The 23,747-nt window shown below is 34.2% G+C and overlaps 1 long non-coding RNA gene across 1 annotated transcript; it reads right to left on the reverse strand.

Annotated features, from left to right (window-relative positions):
• Positions 1-11,950: 11,950 nt before the first annotated feature.
• On the reverse strand, positions 11,951-23,747 carry LOC127953540 (uncharacterized). The gene is made up of 2 exons (XR_008153306.1): positions 23,495-23,747; positions 11,951-12,651 (listed from the first exon to the last, which is right to left on the reverse strand). It is a non-coding gene; the product is annotated as an uncharacterized LOC127953540 (long non-coding RNA).

The raw sequence follows: 23,747 nt of genomic DNA on the forward strand, positions 1-23,747 counted from the left end.
TCGTACAAGAGGAGGTGATGCTAGTACTTCAAGAATCTCTCAAAACCTATCTGTTCATAAAGCCTATATATAAAGTCTTAATATAGTATTCCACAATATGTTGTGCTATTCTAATATTATTGTGGTTTTTTACTGACATTGTTATTTGCTGTTATTTTTTGTTTTAATATTGTTACTGTTGTTACTTGTTGTACGGTTACCTTGAGTGGTTTGAAAGGCGCCTTAAATAAAATGCATTATTATTATTTTTATTTTTATTATTATTATTATTAGCTGTACAGTTGATAAAAAAAAAATATATAAACTTATGCAATTGTGTGTATATATATATATATATATATATATATATATATATATATATATATATATATATATATATATATATATATAGTGTACAGTTTTCTTTTATTGCATGTTAAAATAAATGTTTCTGAGTTCTGTGTTTGTTTATTTGTTTTATTATTATTTTTTTTTATTTTTTTTAGGAAGATTACAGCCTTTAATCTCCTCAAAATAAATGTGCATATAAACCATGAACAATTTAATTATAGCTGTATTTATAAAATGCTAACTAATGACTATTAATTTTGGGAGTAGGCTAGCAACAGTTGATGTTGAGGCCTAAGATATTTCTTAAGCTGTAATGATGAAAAAACAACAACAACACAAAATTGCTTTTTTTTCTGCTGGTGATTAAAGAGATGATTAAGTCTCCCTCCCTCTCTCTCTCTCTCTCTCTCTCTGACACCAAGCCCATCCCCTCTCCCACACATTCACACAAACTCAGCACACACACTTAACACACACACACTTAACACACAAACACACACACACACACACACATTACCCAGAGGGACAGAGTGACATCAGATGTATGGTAGTTTTTTAATTTTCTATCATCCATATAGTGTTGTATAGTCATGAAACTATGCATATTTCCTCAGCATGACTTGTTTTCTATGTGTACATTTTTTTGAAGTGTTTAGAAGCTGCACTTAAAAAAATAAAAGACATTTACTGGTTCCTTTTTTACTGTTATTTCAAAAAATCACCATGACCAAACCATTCAAGCTATCCAAAACTAATTCGCACCTGTTCTGTTAGATAAATTCTTTAAACAGTGGTAAAAGAGGATGTGGTGCTGATCCTTCAAGAGTCACTCCAAACTTATCTGTCCATAAAGCCTATAAAGAATTATTCTTAATACACAGTATTTCACAATACTTCAGCATATTATTCTAATTAAGTGAGGGTCATTTTATCAGTAAAATACATATTATTTTTCTTTGAAAGATTTCTATAAATGATTTAAATCATACTTGTTTCTACAATAATTATTTAAAAGTAATCATATAGCGCCATCTGGTGGCCATTATTGGTACTAAGAATTGCAAGCTTGATTTATAAGTTATGATAGTTTTAATTTTAAGCTGGCTCTTGAGAATGATAAAGCTATGAAACTTACTGTGCTTCTTTCAAATGATGACTTCTACGTATATAAAAAATTATGAAGAGTTGGAATGAAGAATGTTAAAGATATAGTAAAATAACTATTGTATTTTTTTATGTTACTTTAATAAATCGGTATGGCCACACCATTTAAGGTATCCTAAACCCATTCGCAATTTAACATCTTCAGTATATTGGCATCATGTTGAAAAAGTTTGGTGTGAACTACTTGTGTCTTCTTGGAGGAGTATGATTCATTTACAGGCTGATTTGATCATAAATCCACAATAACATTTCTGAGTTCTGTATCAATCTGTGTTGTTGTTTGTTTATTTTCATTTTTTTATTTTTCATAGGAAGATAACTGACCCTTTACTCTCCTTTTTAATAAATGTGCTTATAAACCAAGATCAAGCTATTTATAGCTGTATTTATAAGCTGCTTATTAATGACTATTTAAGTTGGGACAAGACTTTATAAAGCATGAACTGACTATTTACTAATGAGTGCAGTTATTATAAAGTGTTACCAATGCATTTACTAATGTTAAAAAATTAGACATTATTTTACAGTGTTATAAAATCCTTTAATGACTTATAAGCATTTGTGAAAGTTCTGCTTTCATTACAGCTTAGTCTTCATCTGTGAGCTGAACAGTTGTACTGTTACATCCATGAGATTATGTAAATTAAGATAAATGTCATGTCACAGGATGGAATAGGTCAGTATCAAATGAGATTGAAATTATTATTTGCAGCACAAATAAGTATTTTTAGAATTTTGTTTTTAATTCCTGAAACTGTCAGAAAAGGATAAGGCCTAAGAGATTTCTTAAGCTGTAATGAAAACAGCAATGTTAGCAAAAGCAACAAAAAACAATTTAAAATACTTTTTTTTTTCTGGTGATTAAAGAGATGATTAAGTCTCTTTCTCTCTCTCTTTCTCTCTCTCTCTCTTTCTCTCTCTCATTGTGTCTGCCACTCAGCTCATGCCCATCCCCCACTCACAGACACACACACACACACACACACACACTCAGTCAGCACACATACATTCCTCAAACAGAGGGACAGAGTGAGTTGAGATATCTGACAGTTTTTTAATTTTCTTTTAATCATACAGTGTTGTAAAGTCATGAAACTATGCATATGTCCTCAGAATGATTTGATCTCTGTATGAATTTTGTTTGGAAGCTGCAATTTAAAAATACAAGACAATTAATGATTCCCTTTTTACTGTCATTTCAAAAAATCACCACGACAAAACCGTTCAAGCTAACCAAAATCCGTTCGCAATTTAAGTTCCTCAATGTTTTATCAACATGTAGACAAAGTTTGGTGAGTATAGTGAGCATTTCCTGTGAGGAGTATGCATTAAATCAGAGCTCAATTTAAATATTCAAATAAAAATAGCCGACTTCCTGTTGGTCGTAGCTGATGACTGTGAATTAGAAAGTTGTCCGTCTTGAAAAGAACAATTTATGTACCAAGTTTGTTGTCTGTAGCTAAAACTAACCCCCCCACTTTTGACAAAAGGTGGCGCTATAGAGTGCCTCCTTCACGCCCTTTTAAAAGCTTTTGCCATTGTCTAGCTATCACTAATACTGATATGTGTTTTGAGTTTCATGTAAATCTGAGCTTGTTGTCTGCCTCAAACTCACCATAACAGAACATTCAAGTTTGACACATTGCCATGGCAACACTATATCAGATATCAATATCCCCACAACAGATTTACATCGGCCGTGTTTTGTCCTTATTCTGATGAAGTTTTAAGTAAATAGAGTAAAAATAAGATGCTGAATTCAAAGCATTTGGAAAATGACACACTTCCTGCTGCCAGTTGGTGGCGCTATAATGTTGACTCTTAATAGTCACATATATACGATCAGTATCATACAACGAACAAACCAATTAAGTTTGATCAAATTCAGGAAATGTATGTGGATGTTATTAGACATTTCCTGTTTCTCATTTCTCGCCATAATTTCAACGCCTCGCCATGGGCAAACCGTTCGAGATATCAAAAATCCCCTCGCAATTTTCCATCCCCAATGTCTTGAGATCATGTTGACCGAGTTTGGTGGCAATCAAGTAAAAAACCTATGACAAGTATATCAAATTCCAGAGCATGCTTTTTATAAACAGCCCTGAATAGCTGACTTCCTGTTGGGCGGAGCCTATGACATAGAGTGCGAAAGTTGTTCGGCTCAATGAGATCTATAAGTGTACTGAGTTTCATATAAATACATGAAAGTGTGTGTGAGCTATGGTTCAAGATTTCTGACTGTGTTCCAGGGGGCGCTGTAGAGCCCCTGTGCCACGCCCGGGTCCCAGTCTCTGTGGCGTCCTGATGGCCGCAGATTCCAATGTGTGTGCCAATTTTCAAGAGTTTTTGAGCATGTTAAGGCCTCCAAAAACCCCCGGAAGGTTTAATAAAAAAAAAAAATATATATAGCTGCAAGCAGCGATGGCGGGCTCAAGCCGTCAGTGCAACGCCACCCCGGTGGCATCGGGAAAACTGTGCCCAGCGGGCATAAGCATTTACAGTAACCCTCTGGCAATCAAATTTTAAGGGATATGGCAGTTAAAGGGTTAATCCGACCCATCTAGACTTTGAAATCACATACACAGAACAATATATATAACTTTAGTAACACTTTATTTTAATATATATAAAAAAATTATAAGTTGTGCATCGTAGCTGACACCTAAATGAACAATTACAGTTGTTTTTATGACTGTAAGTCATTCTCTTCAAATGCTACTGACGTTAGAAAAGTGTATAACAATATCACATGTAACTTTAGAGACGGTCCCTAAATTTGAGACTCTCGAATGTCCAATGTCAAGCCAACTTTATGCCTGTTTTTATTTTGTTTTTTACTTTATTTTTCTTTTCTCTGTGCCGGATTGCTGATGTCTTTTACCCGGGCATAGATGTCCATCCATCAATTACGAACATTCATCCGCAAATGTCCGAGCGGTCGCGAGCGCGGATGGGAGAATGGCGCATGTTTTATTTTTTTTGATCTACTGGGATGGTGCCCCCTCTGGGAGTTGGTGCCCTACGAAGACTGCGTATTCTGCATATAGGGAGCGGCGGTACTATCTGGAAGATATATTCCTCAAACCGTCGTACAAGAGGAGGTGATGCTAGTACTTCAAGCATCTCTCAAAACCTATCTGTTCATAAAGCCTATATATAAAGTCTCAATATAGTATTCCACAATATGTTGTGCTATTCTAATATTATTGTGGTTTTTTATTGACATTGTTATTTGCTGTTATTTTTTGTTTTAATATTGTTACTGTTGTTACTTGTTGTACGGTGACCTTGAGTGGTTTGAAATGCGCCTTAAATAAAATGCATTATTATTATTATTATTATTATTATTATAATTATTATTATTATTAGCTGTACACTTGATAAAAAAAATTTAAATATAAACTTATGCAATTGTATATATATGTATATATAGTGTGCAGTTTTCTTTTATTGCATCTTGAAATAAATGTTTCTGAGTTCTGTGTTTGTTTATTTTTTTTTTTTTTTTTTTTTTTTTTTTTTTTAGGAAGATTACAGCCTTTAATCTCCTCAAAATAAATGTGCATATAAACCATGAACAATTTAATTATAGCTGTATTTATAAAATGCTTACTAATGACTATTAATTTTGGGAGAAGGCTATATAAAGCAGCAACAGTTGATGTTGAGGCCTAAGATATTTCTTAAGCTGTAATGATGAAAAAACAACAACACCACAAAATTGCTTTTTTTTCTGCTGGTGATTAAAGAGATGATTAAGTCTCCCTCCCTCTCTCTCTCTCTGACACCAAGCCCATCCCCTCTCCCACACATTCACACAAACTCAGCACACACACTTAACACACACACACTTAACACACAAACACACACACACACACACACACACACACACACACACACACACACACACACACACACACACACACATTACCCACAGTGACAGAGGGAAAGAGTGACATCAGATGTATGGTAGTTTTTTAATTTTCTATCATCCATATAGTGTTGTATAGTCATGAAACTATGCATATTTCCTCAGCATGACTTCTATGTGTACATTTTGTTGAAGTGTTTAGAAGCTGCACTTAAAAAAATAAAAGACATTTACTGGTTCCTTTTTTACTGTTATTTCAAAAAATCACCATGACAAAACCATTCAAGCTATCCAAAATTCATTCGCACCTGTTCTGTAAGATAAATTCTTTAAACAGTGGTTAAAGAGGATGTGGTGCTGATCCTTCAAGAGTCACTCCAAACTTATCTGTCCATAAAGCCTATAAAGAATTATTCTTAATACACAGTATTTCACAATACTTCAGCATATTATTCTAATTAAGTGAGGGTCATTTTATCAGTAAAATACATATTATTTTTCTTTGAAAGATTTCTATAAATGATTTAAATCATACTTGTTTCTACAATAATTATTTAAAAGTAATCATATAGCGCCATCTGGTGGCCATTATTGGTACTAAGAATTGCAAGCTTGATTTATATGTTATGATAGTTTTAATTTTAAGCTGGCTCTTGAAAATGATAAAGCTATGAAACTTACTGTGCTTCTTTCAAATGATGACTTCTACGTATATAAAAAATTATGAAGAGTTGGAATAAAGAATGTTAAAGATATAGTAAAATAACTATTGTATTTTTTTATGTTACTTTAATAAATCGGTATGGCCACAACATTTAAGGTATCCTAAACCCATTCGCAATTTAACATCTTCAGTATATTGGCATCATGTTGAAAAAGTTTGGTGTGAACTACTTGTGTCTTCTTGGAGGAGTATGATTCATTTACAGGCTGATTTGATCATAAATCCACAATAAAATTTCTGAGGTCTGTATCAATCTGTGTTGTTGTTTGTTTATTTTCATTTTTTTATTTTTCATAGGAAGATAACTGACCCTTTACTCTCCTTTTTAATAAATGTGCTTATAAACCAAGATCAAGCTATTTATAGCTGTATTTATAAGCTGCTTATTAATGACTATTTAAGTTGGGACAAGACTTTATAAAGCATGAACTGACTATTTACTAATGAGTGCAGTTATTATAAAGTGTTACCAATGCATTTACTAATGTTAACAAATTAGACATTATTTTACAGTGTTATAAAATCCTTTAATGACTTATAAGCATTTGTGAAAGTTCTGCTTGCATTACAGCTTAGTCTTCATCTGTGAGCTGAACAGTTTTACTGTTACATCCATGAGATTATGTAAATTAAGATAAATGTCATGTCACAGGATGGAATAGGTCAGTATCAAATGAGATTGAAATTATTATTTGCAGCACAAATAAGTATTTTTAGAATTTTGTTTTTAATTCCTGAAACTGTCAGAAAAGGATAAGGCCTAAGAGATTTCTTAAGCTGTAATGAAAACAGCAATGTTAGCAAAAGCAACAAAAAATAACAATTTAAAATACTTTTTTTTTCTGGTGATTAAAGAGATGATTAAGTCTCTTTCTCTCTCTCATTGTGTCTGCCACTCAGCTCATGCCCATCCCCCACTCACAGACACACACACACACACACACACACTCTCAGTCAGCACACATACATTCCTCAAACAGAGGGACAGAGTGAGTTGAGATGTCTGACAGTTTTTTAATCTTCTTTTAATCATACAGTGTTGTAAAGTCATGAAACTATGCATATGTCCTCAGAATGATTTGATCTCTGTATGAATTTTTTTTTTTAAGTGTTTGGAAGCTGCAATTTAAAAATACAAGACAATTAATGATTCCCTTTTTACTGTCATTTCAAAAAATCACCACGACAAAACCGTTCAAGCTAACCAAAATCCGCTCGCAATTTAAGTTCCTCAATGTTTTTTCAACATGTAGACAAAGTTTGGTGAGTATAGTGAACATTTCCTGTGAGGAGTATGCATTAAATCAGAGCTCAATTTAAATATTCAAATCAAAATAGCCGACTTCCTGTTGGTCGTAGCTGATGACTGTGAATTAGAAAGTTGTCCGTCTTGAAAAGAACAATTTATGTACCAAGTTTGGTGTCTGTAGCTAAAACTAACCCCCCCACTTTTGACAAAAGGTGGCGCTATAGAGTGCCTCCTTCACGCCCTTTTAAAAGCTTTTGCCATTGTCTAGCTATCACTAATACTGATATGTGTTTTGAGTTTCATGTAAATCTGAGCTTGTTGTCTGCCTCAAACTCACCATAACAGAACATTCAAGTTTGACACGTTGCCATGGCAACACTATATCAGATATCAATATCCCCACAACAGATTTACATCGGCCGTGTTTTGTCATTATTCTGATGAAGTTTTAAGTAAATAGAGTAAAAATAAGATGCTGAATTCAAAGCATTTGGAAAATGACACACTTCCTGCTGCCAGTTGGTGGCGCTATAATGTTGACTCTTAATAGTCACATATATACGATCAGTATCATACAACGAACAAACCAATGAAGTTTGATCAAATTCAGGAAATGTATGTGGATGTTATTAGACATTTCCTGTTTCTCATTTCTCGCCATAATTTCAACGCCTCGCCACGAGCAAACCGTTTGAGATATCAAAAATCCCCTCGCAATTTTTCATCCCCAATGTCTTGAGATCATGTTCACCTAGTTTCGTGGCGAACGGGTTGAAAACCTCAGAGGAGTATTTCAAATTCCAGAGCATGCTTTTTTTAAACAGCCCTGAATAGCTGACTTCCTGTTGGGCGGAGCCTATGACATAGAGCACGAAAGTTGTTCAGTTCAATGAGATCTATAAGTGTAGTGAGTTTCATATAAATACATGCAAGCGTGTGTGAGCTATGGTTCAAGATTTCTGACAGTGTTCCAGGGGGCGCTGTAGAGCCCCTGTGCCACGCCCGGGTCCCAGTCTCTGTGGCGTCCTGATGGCCGCAGATTCCAATGAGTGTGCCAATTTTCAAGAGTTTTTGAGCATGTTAAGGCCCCCAAAAATGCCCGGAAGGTTTAAAAAAAATAAAAAAAAAAATAATAATAAATAAGAAATATAGCTGCAAGCAGCGATGTCGGGCTCAAGCCATCAATGCAACGCTACCCCGGTGGCATCAGGAAAACTGTGCCCAGCGGGCATAAGCATTTACAGTAACCCTCTGACAATACAATTTTAAGGGATGCGGCAGTTAAAGGGTTAATCCGACCAATCTAGACTTTGAAATCACATACACAGAACAATATATATAACTTTAGTAACACATTATTTTTATATTTATAAAAAATTTATAAGGTGTGCATTATAGCCATCACCTATATGAACACATTACAATTGTTTTGTGACTGCAAGTCTTTCTTCTCAAATGCTATTGAGCTTCAAATTTGCATTTGAGCCCATGTGAAATAGTAGCATAATTTACATATGACTTACAGTTTGTTGTAATAAATATCAAACATTCAAATTAATTGTGCATTATAGCTGTCACCTAGATGAACAATTACAGTTGTTTTTGTAAGTCATTCTCTTCAAATGCTACTGACGTTAGAAAAGTGTATAACAATATCACATGTAACTTTAGAGACCGTCCCTAAATTTGAGACTCTCGAATGTCCAATGTCAAGACAGCTTTATGCCTGTTTTTTTTTTTCTTTCTTTAGTTTTCTTTTCTCTGTGCCGGATTGCTGATGTCCTATACCCAGGCATAGATGTCCATCCATCAATTACGAACATTCAGCCGCAAACATGTGGTGTGATCTGTCACGAGCGCGGATGGGAGAATGGCGCATGTTTTTTTTCTTTTTTTTCTTTTTTTTTTGAGCAACTGGGATGGTGCCCCTTCTGGGATTTGGTGCCCTGCGAATACTGCATACTCTGCATATAGGGAGCGGCGGTACTATCTGGAAGATATATTCCTCAAACCATCGTACAAGAAGTGGTGATGCTAGTCCTTCAAGAATCGCTCAAAAGCTATTTAAGTGTACAGTTTCCTTTTATTGCATCTTGAAATAAATATTTCTGAATTCTGAATCAAACTGGGTTGTGTTTATTTATTTATTTATTTTATGAGACAACTGAGACTTTAATCTCCTTTGTAATATATGTGCTTTTAAACCAAGAACAATTTATTTATAGATGTATTACTGCTTTATAATGACTATTATTAAGCGAAAAGGCTTTATAATCATGAACTATTTACTAATGCTTAGCTAATGAGTGCCATTATTATAAAGTGTTACCAATGCATTTACTAATGTTAACAAATTAGACATTATTTTACAGTGTTACCAAATCCTTAAATAATTTATTAGTGTTTTGTAATGATTTTAATAACCTATAAGCATTTGTGAAATAGTTTTGCTTGCATTGCAGCTTTATCTGTCAGTTTAAGAGTTTTACTGTTACATCCATGAGATTAATAAATGTCATGTCACGTCACAGTTTGTCATAGGTCAGTATCAAATGAGTTTTAAATTATTATTTGCAGCATAAATAAGGATTCTTAGGATGTTTTTAAATCCCTAAAACTGCCAGAAAAGGATAAGGCCTAAGAGATTTCTTAACCTGTAATGAAAGGAAAAAAACGCCACCATTAGCAACAACAAAAACAATAACAATTTAAAATACAGATATTTTTTTCCTGATTATTAAAGGGATGATAAGGTCTCTCTCTCTCTCTCTCTCTCTCTGCCAGACAGCCCCTCCCTACAGTCCACACACACTGTCAGTCACCAAAAATTCACAGTCACCAACCCCCTCACACTCCCCCTCCCTCTCCCCCTCCCTTTCCTCACACAGACAGAGTGGCCAGAGTGAGATCATGTCAGTTGAGAAGTCTGACAGTTTTCACATTTTCTTTTACCCATACAGTGTTGTAAAGTCGTGAAACTATGCATATTTCCTCAGAATTATTTGATATCTGTATGAAAAAATGCTTTGAAGTGTTTGGAAGCTGCAATTTAAAAATACAAGACAATTAATGTTTCCCTTTTTTACTGTCATTTCAAAAAATCACCACGACAAAACCGTTCAAGCTAACCAAAATCTGTTCGCAATTTAAGTTCCTCGATGTTTTTTCTTCATGTAGACAAAGTTTGGTGTGTATAGTGTACTTCCCCTGTGAGGAGTATTCATTAATTCACAACTGTAAAATCTCAAAAAATACACATTAAAATCAAAATAGCCGACTTCCTGTTGGTCGTAGCTGATAACTGTGAATTAGAAAGTTGTCCGTCTTGATAAGAACAATTTATGTACCAAGTTTGGTGTCTGTAGCTAAAACTAACCCCCCCACTTTTGACAAAAGGTGGCGCTATAGAGTGCCTCATTCACGCCCTTTTAAAAGCTTTTGCCATTGTCTAGCTATCACTAATACTGATATGTGTTTTGAGTTTCATGTAAATCTGAGGTTGTTATCTGCCTCAAAATCACCATAACAGAATATTCAAGTTTGACACGTTGCCATGGCAACACTATATCAGATATCAATATCCCCACAACAGATTTTCATCGGCCGTGTTTTGTCATTATTCTGATGAAGTTTTAAGCAAATCGAGTAAAAATAAGATGCTGAATTCAAAGCATTTGGAAAATGACACACTTCCTGCTGCCAGTTGGTGGCGCTATAACGTTGACTCTTAATAGTCACATATATACAATCGGTATCATACAACGAACAAACCCATGAAGTTTGATCAAATTCAGGAAATGTATGTGGATGTTATTAGACATTTCCTATTTCTCATTTCTCGCCATAAGTTCCACGCCTCGCCACGGGCAAACCGTTCGAGATATCAAAAATCCCCTCGCAATTTTTCATCCTCAATGTCTTGAGATCATGTTCACCGAGTTTCGTGGCGAACGGGTTGAAAACCTCAGAGGAGTATTTCAAATTCCAGAGCATGCTTTTTTTAAACAGCCCTGAATAGCTGATTTCCTGTTGGGCGGAGCCTATGACATAAAGTGTGAAAGTTGTTCAGCTCAATGAGATCTATAAGTCTACTGAGTTTCATATAAATACATGCAAGTGTGTGTGAGCTATGGTTCAAGATTTCTGACTGTGTTCCAGGGGGCGCTGTAGAGCCCCTGTGCCACGCCCGGGTCCCAGCCTCTGCGGCGTCCTGATGGCCGCAGATTCCAATGTGTGTGCCAATTTTCAAGAGTTTTTGAGCATGTTAAGGCCCCCAAAAACCCCCGGAAGGTTTAATAAAAAATAAAAATAATAATAATAATAATAAATATAGCTGCAAGCAGCGATGGCGGGCTCAAGCCACCAATGCCATCGCCACCCCGGTGGCATCAGGTCCTTCACGAGTCACTCTAATCTGTTCATGAAATATATATATATATTTATAACTTTAGTAACACTTTACAATAAGATTTCATTTATAAACATTACGTTAACATGAACAATATTTATATAGCATTCATTCATGTCAGTTAATATTCCAAACTTAAACATTAAAACATTGTTTTATTGTGATTTTTTTCCAAGAACATTTTACCAATTCCAAACCACATCAATCTTAATAACTACCATTATTTTTATTTAATCATTTATAAGTGCTATACAATAGTCCAGGAAAGCTGGAAGAGAAAAACACTTTATATTCATGTGTGTAGAATTATTAGGCATGTTTTCTTTTGCAGATGGAATGCGCTAAAAAAGAGTTTTAACTCAAACTGTAAAGTCGAAAATTATGAAATACCCATGAGAAATATCAAACACAAATGCAATACAGAAATGGATAAGTTAAGACTTGACCATTATACAAAAAATGCTGACTGGGTCATGAGGTCAGAAAAGAAGAAGAAAAAAACAGGTCAAGAAGAACTGACAAAAAGAATTGCAAAATAATTAGGAATTAATGTGAAGATTAATTTTTAGTCAATTCTGCAAGACAGACTTTCAGGAAAGGAGGTGGAATAAAAATGAGCTTCTAAATCTTAATCCCGGATTCTGGAAGATATATTCCTCAAACCATCAGACAAGAGGAGGTGGTGCTGGTCCTTCACGAGTCACTCTAATCTGTTCATGAAGCCTATATATAAAGTCTTAATATATAGTATTTCACAATACTTCATGGTATTCTAATTAAATCATTTTTTGGAATCTTAGATTTCTCAGAACCTGACACATTGTAATTCTGAGACTCCAGGAAAGTGGCAGTTCTGTAAAATGTTGGCACTGGAGACTAAATGCTCCCTGATAGTTTCACACCTAATTCACTTAACACACACACACACACACACACACATTACCCACAGTGACAGTGGGACTGAGTGACATCAGATTTATGATAGTTTTTTAATTTTCTATCATCCATATAGTGTTGTATAGTCATGAAACTATGCATATTTCCTCAGAATGACTTGTCTTCTATGTGTACATTTTTTTGAAGTGTTTAGAAGCTGCACTTTAAAAAAATAAAAGACATTTACTGGTTACTTTTTTACTGTTATTTCAAAAAATCACCACGACAAAACCATTCAAGCTATCCAAAATTCATTCGCATCTGTTCTGTAAGATAAATTCTTTAAACAGTGGTAAAAGAGGATGTGGTGCTGAACCTTCAAGAGTCACTCAAAACGTATCTGTCCATAAAGCCTATAAAGAATTATTCTTAATATACAGTTCACAATACTTCAGCTTGTTATTCTAATTAAGTGAGGGTCATTTTATCAGTAAAATACATAAAATTCATATTATTTTTCTTTGAAAGATTTCTATAAATGATTTAAATCATACTTGTTTCTACAATAATTATTTAAAAGTGATCCTATAGCTCCATCAGGTGGCCATTATTGGTACTAAGAATTGCAAGCTTCATTTATAAGTTATGATAGTTTTAATTTTTTGCTGGCTCTTGAAAATGATAAAGCTTTGAAACTTACTGTGGTTCCTTCAAATGATGACTTCTACGTATATAAAAAATTATGAAGAGTTTGGAATTAAAAAATTTAAAGATATAGTAAAATAACTATTGTATTTTTTTATGTTACTTTAATAAATCGCTATGGCCACACCATTTAAGGTATCCTAAACCCATTCGCAATTTAACATCTTCAGTATATTGGATTCATGTTAAAAAAAAAGTTTGGTGTGAACTACTTGTGTCTTCTTGGAGGAGTATGAATTCATTTACAGGCTGATTTTATCATAAATCCACAATAGAATTTCTGAGTTCTGTATCAATCTGTGTTGTTGTTTGTTTATTTTTATTTTTTTATTTTTCATAGGAAGATAACTGATCCTTTACTCTCCTTTTTAATAAATGTGCTTATAAACCAAAAACAAGCTATTTATAGCTGTATTTATAAACTGCTTACTACTGACTATTAATATTGGGACAAGGCTTTATAAAGCATGAACTGACTATTTACTTTTTGAGTTTGAAATTATTATTTGCAGCACAAATAAGGTTTTTTACGATTTTTTAAAATTCCTAAAACTGTAAGAAAAGGATAAGGCCTAAGATTTCTATGTGAGTGGCTAAATTTATTTGTTTTTATAACTATAATGCATAAACTATGAAATTATACAAAATATATAAAAAAGTACAACAGTTATTGTTTTCCAATGTTTTTTAGCCTACTGCAATCATTCTAAACAGCTTGAATAAAACCTGTTAATATTTATTATAGACCACTGTAACTGTGTATAATCTAACAAACAAGTTTATTATGAAAATAAAAGTGTGTACACCAGATAAATTGGACGATAAAGAAATTGCTAACAATAGTATAATAGAGCATGTTTTATGTTTTTAGGCGTTTAGATGCAGAAATGGACAAATCAAATGTAAAATAAAATGTAATTGATTTAATTAAATATAGATTAATTCTTGTTAGAGCAAAATAATAAATAAATAAATACGTACACACATTAAAAACGCAGCCAAGATGAATGAATTACATTTTTTATATAGATTAAAATTGAAGACAGAAGCAGCTGGTATACGCGGTCACTTAATATTCAAATCCAGTAGATCCACTTCAGATATATTTCTCAACGGTTTACGTTCACGTGGCTGTTTTCGTTTATATTCGCCAAGCTATTTTGAAATAATCTTGTCCGTGATGTGTTCGTTTGTACGACGAAAGCCAGAATCCTGCAGCTCGAGAGATATATGTTATTCTGCCAGTCGCGCTTTCAAATAGTCTTGCACACTTAAACGGGTCACAAACACCTGCATTTAGCTCTTGTAGTGTTACAATGGGTTTATTGTGTGCATTTGTGGTAATATTTTATTTAAAAAAGCTCTTAAACAAGAATAAATTCGTTTGTTTTGAGCTCGACACTGTACGCGCTGATCGGAGGCGTGATTTCATATAGGCAGCCTCAAATATTTCATTTTCACACAAACAGTTCAAAAACATCTTAATTTAGCTCTTGGTGTGTTCTAATTGGTGAATTGTGTGATATCGCTGCAATACTTTATTTTTAATAGCTATAAAACAAGAATAAACTCGTTTTTTCTGAGCTCATCATTCCAGATGCTCATGCTCAGAGCGGTGATTCATCTCTCGTGTTTCTCACGTATCACTGACCACACATCCATTATTAATGAGCCCTGACCTGATAATAATCATATATGTTGGTTTAGCTTGTCAGTGTGAATTAAATCCAAGTATTTATTTGTATTTTAACCGATTTAAAAGAGAAACTAAATCTCCGGTAATTGCACCTGTAGGGGCGCAATTTCTCTCAGACAATGGAAGTCTGAAGCACATATACTCAAACAGAGGGACAGAGTGATATGAGATGTCTGACAGTTTTTTAATTTTCTATTATCCATACAGTGTTGTAAAGTCGTGAAACTATCCATATTTACTCAGAATGACTTTTTGTCTGTATGAAAAAAGGTTTTGAAGTGTTTGGAATTTAAAAATGCAGGAAAATTAATAATTCCAGTTTTAATGTCATTAAAAAAAATCACCATGACAAAACCGTTCAAGCTATCCAAAATCCATTGGCAATTGAAGTTGTTTAAAATGTTTTGGCATCATGTAGACAAAGTTTGGTGTGTATAGTGTTACTCTCCTCTGAGCAGTATGCATTAATTCACAACTAAATGTAAAAAAAAATCCACATTCAAATCAAAATAGCTGACTTCCTGTTGATCGTAGCTGATGACTGTGAATTAGAAAGTTGTCCGTCTTGATAAGAACAATTTTTTTACCGAGTTTGGTGTCTGTAGCTAAAACTAACCCCCCCACTTTTGACAAAAGGTGGCGCTATAGAGTGCCTTTTCCACGCCCTCTTATGAACTTTTGCCAGTGTCTAGTTATCATAAATACTGATATGTGTTCTGAGTTTGATGAAATTCTAAGCATGTTATATGCCTCAAAATCACTTGAGAAGTATTCCAGTTTGACATGTTGCCACGGCAACAATATTTTTAGCTATCCAATTTCCCCCAGCAGATTCATATCGGCTGTGTTTTAACATTTTTCTGATGAAGTTTGAAGCAAATCGAGTAAAAATAAGATGCTGAATTCAAAGCATTTTGAAAATGACACACTTCCTGCTGCCAGTTGGTGGCGCTATAACTTTGACTCCTAATAGTCACATATATGCGATCGACATCATACAATGAATAATCTGATGAAGTTTGATTGAAATCAGGAAATGTATGTGGATGGTATTAGACACTTCCTGTTTCTCAATTCTCGCCATAATTTCAACGCCTCGCCACGAGCAAACCGTTCGAGATATCAAAAATCCCCTGGCAATTTTTCATCCCCAATGTCTTGAGATCATGTTGACCGAGTTTGGTGGTAAACGAGTAAAAAACCTATGACAAGTATATCAAATTCCAGAGCATGCGCTTTTTACATAACTCTAAATAGCTGACTTCCTGTTGGGCGGAGCCCAATGACATGCAATACGAAAATTGTTCGGCACAATGAGATCTATATGTGTACTGAGTTTCATATGAATATGTGCAAGTATGTGTGAGCTATACATCAACATTTATGACTGTGTTCCAGGGGGCGCCATAGAGCCCCTGTGCCACGCCCGGGTCCCAACCTCTGCAGGCTCCTAAAGGGCACAGATTCCAAAGTGTGCGCAAATTTTCAAGAGTTTTTGAGTATGTTAGGGACCCCAAAAGCCCCCACAACTTTGACCAAAAATATGAATAATAAACCCTAAATAGCCAACTTCCTGTTGGGCGGAGCCTATGACATGCAGTACGAAAGTTGTTTGGTTTAATGAGATCTACATGTGTACCGAGTTTCATGTGTCTACGTGCAAGTATGTATGATATATGGCCCTCAGTATTCCAGGGGGCGCTGTAGAGCCCCTGTGCCACGCCCGTGTATCAGTCTCTGCCCGACCCTAATGGCCGCAGGTTCCAATCTGTGTGCCAATTTTCAAGAGTTTTCGAGCATGTTAAGGACCCCAAAAGCCCCCGTAACGTTAGAAAAAAAAAAAAAAAATAATAATAATAATAAAAAAATATAGCTGCAAGCAGCGATGGCGGGCTCAAGCCACCAATGCCATCGCCACCCCCGGTGGCATCAGGTAAACTGTGCCCAGCGGGCACATGCATTCATAATAGCCCTCTGGCAGTGAGGTTTTAAAGGATATGGCAGTTAAAGGGTTAATCCGAATCATCTAGACTTTAAAATTACATTCACAGAACAATATATATATATATATATATATATATATATATATATATATATATATATATATATATATATATATATATATATATATATATTTATAACTTTAGTAACACTTTACAATAAGATTCCATTTATAAACATTATGTTAACATGAACAATATTTATATAGCATTCATTCATGTCAGTTAATATTCCAAACTTAAACATTAAAACATTGTTTTATTGTGATTTTTTTCCAAGAACATTTTACCAATTCCAAACCATATCAATCTTAATAACTACCATTATTTTTATTTAATCATTTATGAGTGCTATACAATAGTCCAGGAAAGCTGGAAGAGAAAAACACTTTATATTCATGTGTGTAGAATTATTAGGCATGTTTTCTTTTACAGATGGAATGCGCTAAAAAAGAGTTTTAACTCAAACTGTAAAGTCGAAAATTATGAAATACCCATGAGAAATATCAAACACAAATGCAATACAGAAATGGATAAGTTAAGACTTGACCATTATACAAAAAATGCTGACTGGGTCATGAGGTCAGAAAAGAAGAAGAAAAAAACAGGTCAAGAAGAACTGACAAAAAGAATTGCAAAATAATTAGGAATTAATGTGAAGATTAATTTTTAGTCAATTCTGCAAGACAGACTTTCAGGAAAGGAGGTGGAATAAAAATGAGCTCCTAAATCTTAATCCCGGATTCTGGAAGATATATTCCTCAAACCATCAGACAAGAGGAGGTGGTGCTGGTCCTTCACGAGTCACTCTAATCTGTTCATAAAGCCTATATATAAAGTCTTAATATATAGTATTTCACAATACTTCATGGTATTCTAATTAAATCATTTTTTGGAATCTTAGATCTCTCAGAACCTGACACATTGTAATTCTGAGACTCCAGGAAAGTGGCAGTTCTGTAAAATGTTGGCACTGGAGACTAAATGCTCCCTGATAGTTTCACACCTAATTCACTTAACACACACACACACATTACCCACAGTGACAGTGGGACTGAGTGACATCAGATGTATGATAGTTTTTTAATTTTCTATCATCCATATAGTGTTGTATAGTCATGAAACTATGCATATTTCCTCAGAATGACTTGTCTTCTATGTGTAAATTTTTTTGAAGTGTTTAGAAGCTGCACTTTAAAAAAATAAAAGACATTTACTGGTTACTTTTTTACTGTTATTTCAAAAAATCACCACGACAAAAACCATTCAAGCTATCCAAAATTCATTCGCACCTGTTCTGTAAGATAAATTCTTTAAACAGTGGTAAAAGAGGATGTGGTGCTGAACCTTCAAGAGTCACTCAAAACGTATCTGTCCATAAAGCCTATAAAGAATTATTCTTAATATACAGTTCACAATACTTCAGCTTGTTATTCTAATTAAGTGAGGGTCATTTTATCAGTAAAATACATAAAATTCATATTATTTTTCTTTGAAAGATTTCTATAAATGATTTAAATCATACTTGTTTCTACAATAATTATTTAAAAGTAATCCTATAGCTCCATCAGGTGGCCATTATTGGTACTAAGAATTGCAAGCTTCATTTATAAGTTATGATAGTTTTAATTTTTTGCTGGCTCTTGAAAATGATAAAGCTTTGAAACTTACTGTGGTTCCTTCAAATGATGACTTCTACGTATATAAAAAATTATGAAGAGTTGGAATGAAGAATGTTAAAGATATAGTAAAATAACTATTGTATTTTTTTATGTTACTTTAATAAATCGCTATGGCCACACCATTTAAGGTATCCTAAACCCATTCGCAATTTAACATCTTCAGTATATTGGATTCATGTTAAAAAAAAAGTTTGGTGTGAACTACTTGTGTCTTCTTGGAGGAGTATGAATTCATTTACAGGCTGATTTTATCATAAATCCACAATAGAATTTCTGAGTTCTGTATCAATCTATGTTGTTGTTTGTTTATTTTTATTTGTTTATTTTTCATAGGAAGATAACTGATCCTTTACTCTCCTTTTTAATAAATGTGCTTATAAACCAAAAACAAGCTATTTATAGCTGTATTTATAAACTGCTTACTACTGACTATTAATATTGGGACAAGGCTTTATAAAGCATGAACTGACTATTTACTTTTTGAGTTTGAAATTATTATTTGCAGCACAAATAAGGTTTTTTACGATTTTTTAAAATTCCTAAAACTGTAAGAAAAGGATAAGGCCTAAGATTTCTATGTGAGTGGCTAAATTTATTTGTTTTTATAACTATAATGCATAAACTATGAAATTATACAAAATATATAAAAAAGTACAACAGTTATTGTTTTCCAATGTTTTTTAGCCTACTGCAATCATTCTAAACAGCTTGAATAAAACCTGTTAATATTTATTATAGACCACTGTAACTGTGTATAATCTAACAAACAAGTTTATTATGAAAATAAAAGTGTGTACACCAGATAAATTGGACGATAAAGAAATTGCTAACAATAGTATAATAGAGCATGTTTTATGTTTTTAGGCGTTTAGATGCAGAAATGGACAAATCAAATGTAAAATAAAATGTAATTGATTTAATTAAATATAGATTAATTCTTGTTAGAGCAAAATAATAAATAAATAAATACGTACACACATTAAAAACGCAGCCAAGATGAATGAATTACATTTTTTATATAGATTAAAATTGAAGACAGAAGCAGCTGGTATATGCGGTCACTTAATATTCAAATCCAGTAGATCCACTTCAGATATATTTCTCAACGGTTTATGTTCACGTGGCTGTTTTCGTTTATATTCGCCAAGCTATTTTGAAATAATCTTGTCCGTTATGTGTTCGTTCGTGCGACGAAAGCCAGAATCCTGCAGCTCGAGAGATATATGTTATTGTGCCAGTCGCGCTTTCAAATAGTCTTGCACACTTAAACGGGTCACAAACACCTGCATTTAGCTATTGTAGTGTTACAATGGGTTTATTGTGTGCATTTGTGGTAATATTTTATTTAAAAAAGCTCTTAAACAAGAATAAATTCGTTTGTTTTGAGCTCGACACTGTACGCGCTGATCGGAGGCGTGATTTCAGATAGGCAGCCGCAACTATTTCATTTTCACACAAACAGTTCAAAAACATCTGAATTTAGCTCTTGGTGTGTTCTAATTGGTGAATTGTGTGATATCGCTGCAATACTTTATTTTTAATAGCTATAAAACAAGAATAAACTCGTTTTTTCTGAGCTCATCATTCCAGATGCTCATGCTCAGAGCGGTGATTCATCTCTCGTGTTTCACACGTATCACTGACCACACATAAATTATTAATGAGCCCTGACCCGGTAATAATCATATATGTTGGTTTAGCTTGTCAGTGTGAATTAAATCCAAGTATTTATTTGTATTTTAACCGATTTAAAAGAGAAACTAAATCTCCGGTAATTGCACCTGTAGGGGCGCAATTTCTCTCAGACAATGGAAGTCTAAGCACACACACTCAAACAGAGGGACAGAGTGATATGAGATGTCTGACAGTTTTTTAATTTTCTATTATCCATACAGTGTTGTAAAGTCGTGAAACTATCCATATTTACTCAGAATGACTTTTTGTCTGTATGAAAAAAGGTTTTGAAGTGTTTGGAATTTAAAAATGCAGGAAAATTAATAATTCCAGTTTTACTGTCATTAAAAAAAATCACCACGACAAAACCGTTCAAGCTATCCAAAATCCATTGGCAATTTAAGTTGTTTAAAATGTTTTGGCATCATGTAGACAAAGTTTGGTGTGTATAGTGTTACTCTCCTCTGAGCAGTATGCATTAATTCACAACTAAATGTAAAAAAAAATCCACATTCAAATCAAAATAGCTGACTTCCTGTTGATCGTAGCTGATGACTGTGAATTAGAAAGTTGTCCGTCTTGATAAGAACAATTTTTTTACCGAGTTTGGTGTCTGTAGCTAAAACTAACCCCCCCACTTTTGACAAAAGGTGGCGCTATAGAGTGCCTCTTCCACGCCCTCTTATGAACTTTTGCCAGTGTCTAGTTATCATAAATACTGATATGTGTTCTGAGTTTGATGAAATTCTAAGCATGTTATATGCCTCAAAATCACCTGAGAAGTATTCCAGTTTGACATGTTGCCACGGCAACAATATTTTTAGATATCCAATTTCCCCCAGCAGATTCATATCGGCTGTGTTTTAACATTATTCTGATGAAGTTTGAAGCAAATCGAGTAAAAATAAGATGCTGAATTCAAAGCATTTTGAAAATGACACACTTCCTGCTGCCAGTTGGTGGCGCTATAACTTTGACTCCTAATAGTCACATATATGTGATCGACATCATACAATGAATAATCTGATGAAGTTTGATTGAAATCAGAAAATGTATGTGGATGGTATTAGACACTTCCTGTTTCTCAATTCTCGCCATAATTTCAACGCCTCGCCACGAGCAAACCGTTCGAGATATCAAAAATCCCCTGGCAATTTTTCATCCCCAATGTCTTGAGATCATGTTGACCGAGTTTGGTGGTAAACGAGTAAAAAACCTATGACAAGTATATCAAATTCCAGAGCATGCGCTTTTTACATAACTCTAAATAGCTGACTTCCTGTTGGGCGGAGCCCAATGACATGCAATACGAAAATTGTTCGGCACAATGAGATCTATATGTGTACTGAGTTTCATATGAATATGTGCAAGTATGTGTGAGCTATACATCAACATTTATGACTGTGTTCCAGGGGGCGCCGTAGAGCCCCTGTGCCACGCCCGGGTCCCAACCTCTGCAGGCTCCTAAAGGGCACAGATTCCAAAGTGTGCACAAATTTTCAAGAGTTTTTGAGTATGTTAGGGACCCCAAAAGCCCCCACAACTTTGACCAAAAATATGAATAATAAACCCTAAATAGCCAACTTCCTGTTGGGCGGAGCCTATGACATGCAGTACGAAAGTTGTTTGGTTTAATGAGATCTACATGTGTACCGAGTTTCATGTGTCTACGTGCAAGTATGTATGATATATGGCCCTCAGTATTCCAGGGGGCGCTGTAGAGCCCCTGTGCCACGCCCGTGTATCAGTCTCTGCCCGACCCTAATGGCCGCAGGTTCCAATCTGTGTGCCAATTTTCAAGAGTTTTCGAGCATGTTAAGGACCCCAAAAGCCCCCGTAACGTTAGAAAAAAATAATAATAATAATAATAATAATAAAAAATAATCCTAAGGAAAACAATAGGGCTCTCGCCCTCCAGGCTTGAGCCCTAATAATCCTAAGGAAAACAATAGGGCTCTCGCCCTCCAGGCTTGAGCCCTAAATATAGCTGCAAGCAGCGATGGCGGGCTCAAGCCACCAATGCCATCGCCACCCCGGTGGCATCAGGTAAACTGTGCCCAGTGGGCACATGCATTCACATTATCCCTCTGGCAGTAAGGTTTTAAAGGATATGGCAGTTAAAGGGTTAATCCGAATCATCTAGACTTTAAAATCACATTCACAGAACAATATATATATATATATATATATATATATATATATATATATATATATATATATATATATATATATATATATAACTTGAGTAACACTTTACAATAAGATTTCATTCATAAACATTATGTTAACATGAACAATATTTATATAGCATTCATTCATGTCAGTTAATATTCCAAACTTAAACATTAAAACATTGTTTTATTGTGATTTTTTTCCAAGCACATTTTACCAATTCCAAACCATATCAATCTTAATAACTACCATTAATTTTTATTTAATCATTTATGAGTGCTATACAATAGTCCAGGGAAGCTTGAAGAGAAAAACTCCTTATATTCATGTGCAGAATTATTAGGCATGTTTTCTTTTACAGATGAAATGCGCTAAAAAAGAGTTTTAACTCAAACTGTTTTAACTCAAAGTCGAAAATTATAAAAAACCCATGAGAAATATCAAACACAAATGCAATACAGAAATGGATAAGTTAAGACTTGGCCATTGTACAAAAAATGCTGACTGGGTCATGAGGTCAGAAAAGAAGAAGAAAAAAACAGGTCAAGAAAAACTGACAAAAAGAATTGCAAAATAATTAGGAATTAATGTGAAGATTAATTTTTAGTCAATTCTGCAAGACAGACTTTCAGGAAAGGAGGTGGAATAAAAATGAGCTCCTAAATCTTAATCCTGGATTCTGGAAGATATATTCCTCATACCATCAGACAAGAGGAGGTGGTGCTGGTCCTTCACGAGTCCCTCTAATCGGTTCATAAAGCCTATATATAAAGTCTTAATATATAGTATTTCACAATACTTCATGGTATTCTAATTAAATAATTTTTTGGAATCTTAGATCTCTCAGAACCTGACACATTGTAATTCTGAGACTCCAGGAAAGTGGCAGTTCTGTAAAATGTTGGCGCTGGAGACTAAATGCTCCCTGATAGTTTCACACCTAATTCACTTAACACACACACACACACACACACATTACCCACAGTGACAGAGGGACAGAGTGACATCAGATGTATGATAGTTTTTTAATTTTCTATCATCCATATAGTGTTGTATAGTCATGAAACTATGCATATTTCCTCAGAATGACTTGTCTTCTATGTGTACATTTTTTTGAAGTGTTTAGAAGCTGCACTTAAAAAAAATAAAAGACATTTACTGGTTACTTTTTTACTGTTATTTCAAAAAATCAC

This window comes from Carassius gibelio, chromosome B3 (genome assembly GCF_023724105.1).
Source record: "Carassius gibelio isolate Cgi1373 ecotype wild population from Czech Republic chromosome B3, carGib1.2-hapl.c, whole genome shotgun sequence".
NCBI lineage: Eukaryota > Metazoa > Chordata > Actinopteri > Cypriniformes > Cyprinidae > Carassius > Carassius gibelio.